General features: G+C 40.5%; 1 long non-coding RNA gene across 1 annotated transcript in view; it reads left to right on the top strand.

Annotated features, from left to right (window-relative positions):
* The window catches only part of LOC109243977, an 18,634-nt gene extending 8,538 nt beyond the window's left edge, over nt 1-10,096 (top strand). Inside the window, exon 2 of the long non-coding RNA XR_002070646.1 lies at nt 10,041-10,096. This is a non-coding gene — a long non-coding RNA (uncharacterized LOC109243977). The remainder of the gene's footprint in view (nt 1-10,040) is intronic.
* Nucleotides 10,097-11,211: the final 1,115 nt, after the last annotated feature.

Raw genomic sequence — 11,211 nt, 5'->3', positions numbered from 1 at the left:
TTCCGGGCGAAGCAGCATCCTCCGCAAGTTCCGCTATCATTTCTTCATAAGCTTCGTCTATCTCCGGTTGTGATTCTGCAAGTCCAAAGTTTCTTCTTTCCGAGCGGATCCAATCTCTGAATAGTACTGATTTTTCCAAGCTCTCCCTCATAGACGCTCTATGATCACCTATTTGAAGTCTTGCTTGACTGAAAGCGCTCTCTGATGCAACTGTTGAAGCTTGAATAGATAAAATATCCCGAGCCATCCTTGCAAGAACCGGAAAATGTTTTTCCCTTGTCTTCCACCATTCCAAAAGATCAAAGGTGCCGTCTGGATTCTCCTTTTCAAGTCGCTGCGTCATTTAAACTTTAACTTATTTAGGTGTGATGTCTTATCAAAATTATTGATGTTTATGCGCCAGCAATTTCCCACAAGTTTTACACTTAGCCTTATTTTGTTCTCTTACTTGAGTAAAAAAATTCCAAACTATTGATGTTTCTAGGCGTTTAGAAGGTTGTCTATTAAAAGTAGGGGTTTGTACAGGTGGGTCGGGCGGGGCATCAGTTGGGTTATTAACAGGACTAGTAGGTGAATCATCTAAATCCGGTTGGGTTTCATCTACATCCTCATTTTCCTCATCATTTTCTAAGATAGTTTGATTAGGATAAAGAGCATTCATAACTTCTTCATTTAATTGTTCACCTTGTGCAACATTATGGCAAAATTCACTATCGGAAAATTGAAAACAAGGGTTATCACTATCAAGAATAATAGGAGCAGCAGGACGGGTAACAGGTCTGGGTCGGGGAGCCGGGGGAAGGGTAGTAGGTTGGAGACTACTTTCACCAATTTTAGCTTTTCCCTTACCACCAAACATTTTTTTCAAAGAAAATGCCATATTAATTACAATTATGCAAACTAAACACACAAAAATATATTCTTAAAAGTTAAGAGTTGGAACGAGTTTACCGAATTGCCGAACAACTTCTTGAAAATTGAAAATCGTTGAAGACTTGAAGACTTGAATACTTCAATTCACCAACTTCACAATTTTTCACGAAATTGCAATAATAAAATAAGCAATTATAGAAGAGAAATTAGATATAGATTGAGAGAGATTGAGATAGATTGATGAATTGGTGAGTAAAAATGAAAGAATGAGGGGGTATTTATAGTTGAGAATTGGGGAAAAGTGTAATTATATAAAGTTTGGGGTTAAAATAAAGTTTGGGGGCCAAATGGCTATTTTTTAAAATTCCAAACGGTTGAAAATTAAAGGCCAACGGCTAGATTTTAAAATCTGACCGTTGGCTATTTTTTAAAAAAAAAAAAATTTTTTTTTTTTAAAAATTAGCCGTTGGAGCCCGTTAGGACCGCTAGGCCCGGTTGAACCGGCCCAGGACCGCCTGCCGGTCCCGGGCTTAGCGGTCCCGGTCTCGTGGGCTACACGAGCAAGACCGGCCCGTCACGGGCTTATTACCCATTAAGGGACCGGCCCACCAGGACCGGCCCGCCGGGACCGTTTAGCCCGTTAGGACCGCGGGCCCGGTCCGGTCCCGGTCCAAGACCGGCCCACCAACAGCCTTAGCAACGACGGAGCAATTTGTTCTTTTAGGGGGCACAATTAAATTATTATAGGGGTCCTCGACATATATACATTAATATATACATAGTTTTTCCCGAGCCTATAGGGTGCCAGTGACCCCTTACCCCTTCACGTGGGTCCGCCCCTGCATGCAGAGATGCAAGCGGCGGAGGGCAAACTTTGCCGAAGGAAGAGCAAGACATTTTTTGAGTATTGCTTTAGGGAAAAAGGCTAAAATTGTCCCTCTACTTTGGATAAATAGCCACGTTTATACCCGTGTTTACTTTTCGTTTAAAATTGTCCCTACCGTTAACATAGTAGGTAAAATTATCTCTAACCCTAACAGATGTCCAACGTGGCACTTGGGACCCATAATAATTTGCCACTAAGCAAATATGAACCCATTTTAAAAAAACCCGTCCGACCTATTGGATTACACTAGAACACATTAATTAGTCTTGTTCTTCATAGAGAAAAACACTAAATATAAGATGACAACACTTGTGTAACTTGTATTTTCTTTTGCTTTTTTCAGTTCTTGTTTCTAGTTAACTGTGATTGATTTACTATTTTTATCATAAAAACTTCTCAAGAAAACTGGAAACTAATACTCTAGAAGAGACCCAATTTGTCCCCTTCAATTTTTCTTAAACCCTAAACAATGGTGATTTTGAGATTTTCTCCGCACAAACTAACGAAACATCAGTGAAACTTCAAGGTTGAGCTCAATCAAACGAGTCCAAAACAAGTTCGCAAAGAATCGTCATCGTTTTTCATATTTGGATTTTGAAATTTCAAACCACAAGCTTCATTCGTGGTGGTTCAACAATGGTAAAGTTAATTCCAAACCTCAAGCTTAGGTGGTATTGAAATCTTAGAGTAAACTAACTTCAATAGATCCAATTTCTCTAGATTGCCTATTGTTTTTAGAATTGAACACTTCAATGAGTTATAAGAAAGACAAGTTGTTCAAAGATTTCAACTTTGATGGATTATGACAAAGAAATTCTGGAGGAGGAAGAAGGGCAGTGTAGTGGTTGTCGTGGAAGAGGCCGCCGGAAACTTCATCTCCATGTCCGATTGAGAAACAAAGTCTTATTCTATTTAAAATCAAAGGGAATCCCCTAAAATTTACTAGTAAAAATAGTAATCAGATTGTTTTTCCAAAAATTGCACTGATAAAACAAGAGATACTTACTCTCAAGAAGTGAACTTTCCCACATATCATTCCAAACGATCTATTTTCTGTCATAAATTGGCGAAAGAAGGTGGTGCACTGATGAACCGGTGGCTGTTTTGATGAAGGTGAAGGCGGCGGCGGCGGGAGTTCTAATCTTCAACTCTTCACAAGAAGAGGGTAAACGGAAGGGGAGGGGTCAAAGAAATGGGCATGGGTCAAAAAAATGGGCATGGGTCTCTACAATCCGGGTTGATATTTGCCCAGTTGACACATTAAATGAGGGGTCCTACTGCCACGTTGGAAATCTGTTAGGGTTAGGGACGATTTTGTATACTTTATTAACGGTAGGCGTATATTTGGACCGAAAATAAAAATAGGTATAAACGTCACTAATTTTTGATAGTATAAGAACAATTTTGGCCTTTTTCTCATTGCTTTATTAGTGAACACTGCGACGAAGAATGCAAAGAGAAAGAGGGGGCAAAGAGGGGTATGTGCATTAAGAAGAGCATCTTTAGACGTTATTGCTGCTGCTACCACAAGTGCAAATAAGCATCAAATGCTCTCAGAATTCTCGTTTTTTATGTATAATAAATAAATAATGGTGTGGTGTCTTGTGTTTAAAAGAATAAAATACTACAAATTCACTAGAATTGTAGTTATTGCGAGAAAATAGTACTAAATTATGTTTGTATTATCATATTGTGCGATTTTTTTCTTGGTATCCATACTGTAATTTTTGGTGTCAAGTGAAATAATCAAAATAATTTCAGGAAATTATTTGTGGTTATACTGATTGAGTTGGCTTGGCTAGTTGGTTATTTTTATTAACGGTGGCAAAATTGTTAAAATAATATAGTTATCCACCCATATTTTTCATCTAAAAATGGGTTGGAAAATGAACTTTTTAAAAATGGAACATATATGGATAAAAACACAATTATCACATAGAAAATAGATAACCGATAGGTTTAACTTTTACATTTGTAGAGCCTCAAATTGGGGGTTCCTCAAGTTTGAGAGACTAGAAATTCTCCCAAAGTGATCATATTCAAGAAGTCATGGATAATATGAATATTCATATTAACTGTTGGTTAGCCCATTTTTTATTCGTATTAAATACGGGTCATGTCAGATAATTCAAGAAGTCATGGATAATCGCACATGTGGAGCTTTGGTCGAAGGTGCGAGCTGCGAAGCGCAGAAGCAGAGTTTGGATTGGGGGCTATGGAGCGCAGATGCGGAAGAATTTTTGCAGGTGCAGACTCGCACCAGCGCGTGGAGGATCGCAGAAGCGGAAAAGGAATTAGGGAGGCAGGTCCGCATAAGTGCATGGTTTGCGCAGATGTGCACCCTTAGAAGCGGGTTTTTGTGACGACATAAGCGGTTGGTCGGTATTAAGTGACTTCCGCATATGCGGATAATTTACAACAAAAGAGGTACCGCAGAAGCGGATGAATTACCGCAAAAGCAGTACCGCAGAAGCGGAGTTTGGACCGCAGTAGCGAGAAAGCCTATGCAGATTATTAAAAACAAGGGTTCCGAGATTTCTCTCCATATTAAATATTTCAAGATCGGGGTTGGGCAATTTTTGAGAGGATTTTCGAGGGGTTTCTTGAGGTAAGTAACTTGTGCTCATTTTTATTCGATAATCTTGTTTCCCCATTGAATTTTCCACCTAGTTTGTGTTTGATTAAGGTGGAATTTAGGAGTTTGAGGCTAGGGATTTGGAGAGTTTAATTTGGGGATTTGGGTGAGGATTTGGTGTTGGATTTTGGTAAATTTGGTACGGTTGGACTCGTGGTTGAATGGCCTTTCGGATTTTGTGACTTTTATCGAATTTCAAGACGTGGGCCCGGGGGCTAGCTTTTGAGTTGACTTTTTGACTTTTGATTAATAGCTTAGTATTTTCTTATGGAATAGATTCCTTTAGCTCGTGTTGATTATATCGAATTGTTTGTGGCTAGATTAGATCCATTTGGAGGTCGATTCCCGAGGCAAGGGCGTGTTAGAGTAGGGATTTGCATAGGTTGAGGTAAGTAACAGTTCTAAATTTTGTTCTGAGGGCATGAAACCCTGTATTACGTGTTGTGTGATTCGTATTGAGGTGACGCACATGCTAGGTGACGGGCGTGTGGGCGTGCACCGTAAGAGTTGTGACTTGGTCAATTCCGTAGAATTGTATAGCTGAATAATCTGTTGTTAACTGTATATTCTCCACATATTATAGAAATTGAACTTCAAATCATGTTAAAAATCATGTTTAGGCTATGTGTTGGTACTGTGGGGATCCACTGAGGTCGTATTACATGTTGAATTATCTGCTAAATTGTTGTTTGTACTCAATTATAGTTTTACTTGCATATTATATCTCAGTCTTTATTGTTCTTTATTGATGCATTATATCATCGCTATTCGGGTTGATTATCATGATTACTGAGATCCCGAGAGACTGGAGAGATTGGTGACTGAGTGAGGCCGAGGGCCTGATAGTAAGGATATTTATAGGGCCGATTTGGTTTATTGATTTATGCCATGATTGGCTTGTCATAGCGCGTGGGGTGAAGGAGCCCTTCCGGAGTCTGTACACACCCCCAGTGAGTGTAGGTACCTACTGAGTGTTGGTGCCGAGTGCGAGTGCCGAGTGACTGGGAGAAATGATAGACTGTGAGGAATGAGTGACTGTGAGTTGGAGTGAATGGGAGGACTGAGTGACTATTACTCTGAGATTGTGCACTTGATTTCATTACTGTTATACTTCCACTGGCATATATCATTGTCTTGTAATTTCTGAGAGATATTATATCCTGTTTCAATTGAACTTTACATGAATTAACTGTTTGGGCCTAAATTGTCGAACTTTAAAGTATGCTTATCCTCCTATGTTGAAATTTCTATAATTGAACTATATCTGTAAAGCTCGTCACTACTTTCAGTCCATTATTTAGTCTTGTTACTTACTGAGTTGGTTGTACTCACACTACGCCCTGCACTTCATATGTAGATCCAGGTGTTTCTGGACACGGTGGGTGTTGATTCGCTGCGGAGCTTGATCATTTCGATATTTCAAGCTAGCTGCCCGGCATTCGTAGAACTTGACTCTCCTTCCCTATCTTTTAGCTTTGTGTATTTAGTTTTAATTTTCATAGACAGTATTCTCAGACTAGTATTGTATAGACACTCACGTACTCAGGGACACCATAGTTTGGAAATTTCCACATTGAGTCTGACTTTATATCCCATTTTTGAGAGTTTGAATGATTTTTTTTTCTTTTTTTTAAATCCACTAGGCAGAACCTAGGGCTAGTTTTTATTTATATATAAATAAGAAAAACATAAAGTGTTCTGATGTTCTATGAAATGTACTGAGTAAACTTTGTAAATTACATATGTCCTATTACCAAAATTGAGTATAATACTCAAATTTGATATCACAAATGTACTACTAAAAATTGTATAAAAACTAGCCCATATAAAATAGGATGCCCGTATCTCATAATAAGCCCAATCCATGTATGTGAATTTGAATTTTGCTTCTGCTCGCCCAAGAAAAGCCCAAATCAGCTCTATATGTGAATTGCATAAATAGCCACAGTTCGCCCAAATAAATCCCAGGTCCTCAAATTGCAAATGTAGCCCATTTGATTGTATCTTTGCCACTGTACACGTGTAACATTGTCTTGACATATTTATTGTTGTCATTACATTCCATATATCCGTTTGAGTACTCCTCTACCTCACATAGGTGTTAACGTCTTCCCAGTTTAAACCTGTGTTATTTCATTTTTCATTTAAAAGTGTTGGAAAGATTTTGAGGTGTCGGCTTGCCTAGTACCATGATAGGCGCCATCATGACAGGCTATGTTTTTAGTCGTGACAAGTAGGTATCAGAGCCTTGGTTACATAGGTCTCACGAGTCATGAGCAGGTTTAGTAGAGTCGTGCAGATCGGTACGGAGGCTTCTGTACTTATCTTCGAGAGGCTGAAATTTAGGAACTTCACACTCTTCTATTCTTGTCATGTGGATTTATTGATTCCAGCATTTAAGCTTCTGTTATTCTATTCCCTAACAGATGGTGAGGACACGTGCTACTGGATAGGACGAACAACCACCAATGCCACTAGCTGGGGCCACGAGAGGCCAAGGTTGGGATAGGGGCCGCCGTAGGGGCAGAGGTGCAGCTCGTACGGCAGCTAGAGCAGCACTTGCAGACCCACTTGTTTCTCCAACTCCGGAGCAGGTATTTGATACACTTGAGCCAGTGGGGCCGGCTCAGGCACCAACTGTGTCCATTGTGATTCCTGGCCTTCAGGAGGCCTTGACTCAGATTTTGACTATATGCACTAGCCTTGCTCAGGCAGTCTCAATTCCGGCCGCAGCAACCATTTCTCAGGCCAGGGGAGGCGTACTCGAAAGCTGGTGATACATAGACTTCAGACACCGAGGGTACTACCAGCCCAGTCGGTTATAGCTGCTCAGGCCGAGGTGGGTCCCATTGTGACTGATGATGAGCAGAAGAGACTAGAGAGATTTGGGAGGCTTCATCCTCCATAATTTTGTGGGGATGAGTCAGTGGACGCCCAGGCCTTCTTGGATAAGTGCCAGCGAATTCATCGCACGACGGGTATTCTAGAGACTAGTGGGGTCTCCTTCACTGCTTTCCAGTTTACTGGGGCTACCTTCAGATTGTGGGAGGCTTATAAGAGGTGCAGGCCAGTTGGTTCAGCACCACTTACATGGCCTGATTTCTCTGTTCTCTTCTTGGAGAAGTTCATGCCGTAGTCTTGTAGGGAGGAGCTGTGCAGACAGTTTGAGCAACTACGTCAGGATGGCATGTCTGTGACCCAGTATGAGATGAGGTTTTTAGAGTTAGCTTGTCACACAGCTTGGTTGGTCCCCACTGATAGGGAGATGACTAAGAGGTTCATTGATGGCCTCACATATCAACTGCGGTTGCTTATGACTCGGGAGTGGGTATCTGGTGCTACTTTCAATGAGGTGCTTGGTATTGCTCGGCAGATAGAGATGGTCTGTAGTCAGGAGCATGAGGAGAGGGAGGCCAAGAGGCCTTGAGGTTCGGGTGGTTTCCGCGGTGTTCCTTCTGGGAGCAGTCATACCACAGTAGGGGTCGCCCTTATAGGCCCGCTTAGATGGCTCGTCAAGTTCACCGTGGTGCATCATGCAGTCATGGTTTATACAACGCTCGTGAGGGTCAGTCATCTCTCAGTTCCCTTCCTGCTCATAGTTCATCCCATGCTCCATCGGTTCAGGGTTCAGCTATGCCAGGTCCTTCTAGCAGTTATCCTGGTGCTCGAGAGCCCCGTCAGTCCTCACCACCATCACTAGGGAGTTGCTTCAAGTGTGGAGAGTTTGGGAATATGTAGAGGTAGTGTCCTCGTTGCTCGGGAGGTCTAGTGCAGTAAAGGAGTCAGGCTGTGACTTCCACACCAGTTACTTCACTACCTGTCCAGCTAGCTTGGGGTGGGGCCCAGATAGCTAGAGGTCGCTCTAGAGGGGGAGGCCAATTAGATGGCTGTCGGGCTCGATCCTATGTTATTCCTACCAGGCCAGATGTTGTCGCTTCAGATAAAGTGATCGCAGGTATTGTGTCAGTATGCCACATAGATACTTCTGTATTATATGACCCTGGTTCCACTTATTCGTATGTATCATCGTATTTTGCTCATTATCTGGATATGCCCCTTGAGTACTTAGTTTCATCTGTTCATGTATCTATGCCAGGGGGTGATACTGTTTTTGTGGACCGTATATATCGGTCATGAATAGTGACTATTGGGGGATTGGAGACTAGAGTTGATCTCTTTTTGCTTAGTATGGTTGATTTCGACGTGATCTTGGGAGTGGATTGGTTGTCTCCATGTCATGCTATGCTGGATTGTCATGCTAAGACCGTGACGTTGCAATGCCAGGTTTTCCAAGAATCGAGTGGGGAGGTTCTCTAGATTATGTTCCTAGCAAGGTGATTTCATATTTGAAGGCTCAACGGATGGTCAAGATGGGTTGTTTATCTTATTTGGCCTCTGTGAGGGATGTGGGTACTGATACCCCTACTATTGATACTGTTCCGGTAGTGTGAGACTTTCCGGATGTGTTTCGTGCAGACCTGCCGGGCATGTTACCTGACAGGGATATTGACTTTGGTATTGACCTGGTGCCAGGCACTCAGCCCATTTCTATTCCTCCGTATCGTATGTCACCGGCTGAGTTGAAGGAATTGAAAGAGCAGCTTCAGGAACTTCTTGATAAGGGGTTTACTAGGCCTAGTGTGTCGCCTTGGGGTGCGCCGGTTTTGTTTGTGAAGAAGAAGGATGGTACCATGCGGATGTGCATCGGCTATAGGCAGTTGAAAAACGTTACAATCAAGAACAAGTATCCTTTGCCGCATACTGATGATCTATTTGACCAGCTTCAGGGAGCGAGGGTGTTCTCTAAGATAAACTGGGTATCACCAGTTGAAGATTCGGGACTCGGATATTCTAAAGACAACAATCAGAACCCGTTATAGTCATTATGAGTTCCTTGTGATGTCTTTTGGGCTGATCAACGCCCCAACAACATTCATGCATCTGATGAACAGTGTATTTCAGCCTTATCTTGACTCGTTGTCATAGTATTCATTGATGGTATCCTGGTGTACTCTTGTAGCTAGGAGGAGCATGCGCAACATTTGAGTATTACAGAACCTATCTTCCCTTAGTAGTTTCCAAACATAAATCACTTTAAAGAAAATAGAAAGATCGTATTATATCCAAAGTATAGGAATATGGCAAAGTTACTAGTGAGCTACACAACCTTCCATGCTCTCCTCTTATGCTTCCTCCTCGTTTCATCCAATGGTTGGTACTTCATTCATTGTCATTTTATTTGTGGATATTGTATGCATCTATTTTAATTCCAAAAGATTAGTGTTTTTACCACAAAATAACGGTATATATACCCGAATTCCAAACTAGTTGTCTCTATGTAAAGGTTTGGACCCAAAACTACAATCCAATATTATATAAAATTGCAAAATTTCATTATAAATTGATTAATTGTACGCTAGTTGTTAACTTGCTATAATCCTTTCGTAGTACATGCAGCGAGCACCTAGCTATGCCATTGCACAATCATATACGAACTCGCTAATATAAAATGATTATCATTATTGTTATAACTTATAACAAAAATAAATACATATATTTCAATATTTTAAGAAGAAATTCCTATATTTCAATTCAAATAAGTGATTTTAACCAGAAACACTTGTGATAAGTTGGTGTTCCCTGCAGAGATGCAAGCGGCAGAGGGCAAACTTTGCCGAAGGAAGAGCAAGACATTTTCTGGCTATTGCTTTATTAATGAACACTGCGACAAAGAATGCAAAAAGAAAGAGGGGGCAAAGAGGGGTATGTGCATTAAGAAGAGCCTCTTTAGACGTTATTGCTGCTGCTACCACAATTGCAAATAAGCATCAAATGCTCTCATAATTCTCATTTCTTTTGTATGATAAATAAAAAGTGGTGTGTTGTCTTGTGTTTGAACGAATAAAAACACTGTCAATTCACTAGAATTGTAGTTATTATGAGAAAATAGTATTAAATTATGTTTGTATTATCATACTGTACGATCTTTTTCTTTGGGTCCGTACTGTATTTTATGGGATCAAGTGAAATAATCTAAATTTATAGAATTTATTTTTTTCTTATTCTGATTGAGTTGACTTGCTATTATGATTCGACAAACTTGTGATGCAAACTATTGCGCCTTATGATGCAATCAGAAGTCCTGTTTCCACAAAAACATTGATGCATGAGGAAAGGAAAAATATCAATTTATTTGACAAATCATATAATAAGCAGCTCGTCACGACTCAAATTAGGGGCCAACGACAGGCACTCAATGGGCTTAGTCCCATCAATTGAACCATCAACAAGCTAATTTTATCCCATACAACACATCTCTTAATCAAGCTTTATTTTACATGCACCAAGCAAAATACAAGGATATTTGTACGTGGTCAAACTTTATACAATCAGAAGATTGCAAGTAAATCACTAGACAAAGATATAAATCATTAGACAGAGATATAATAAAACTTTATTATAAGTTTTATTATATACTGCGTACAGGTTGTAGTGTAAGTGACCTGCTCTCACGACCCGGAATTCCCACTGTCGGGACCGTCATGGCGCCTAGCATATCACTTGCTAGGAAAGCCAACGTTAGAGATTTATTAGCCAAACCTTTTACGTTTCAGTGATTAACAGTAAGCAAGCTATATATGTCAAACAAACGCGGAAGTAAATAAATAACAACTTTGATTATATACTGTCACTACCCAGAATCTGAAGTCACAATTCACGAGAGTTCTATGATTTTTACTACAAGTATTTGTCCGAAAGAAAGTACAATTGTTTGCGAAATAAAGAAACAGTAAAGTATGAGGTATAGAAGGGGAAG

This window comes from Nicotiana attenuata, unplaced genomic scaffold (assembly GCF_001879085.1).
Source record: "Nicotiana attenuata strain UT unplaced genomic scaffold, NIATTr2, whole genome shotgun sequence".
Taxonomy (NCBI): domain Eukaryota; kingdom Viridiplantae; phylum Streptophyta; class Magnoliopsida; order Solanales; family Solanaceae; genus Nicotiana; species Nicotiana attenuata.
The sequence above is the reverse complement of the archived record's forward strand: the minus strand, read 5'-3'. Positions and strand labels throughout refer to the sequence as shown.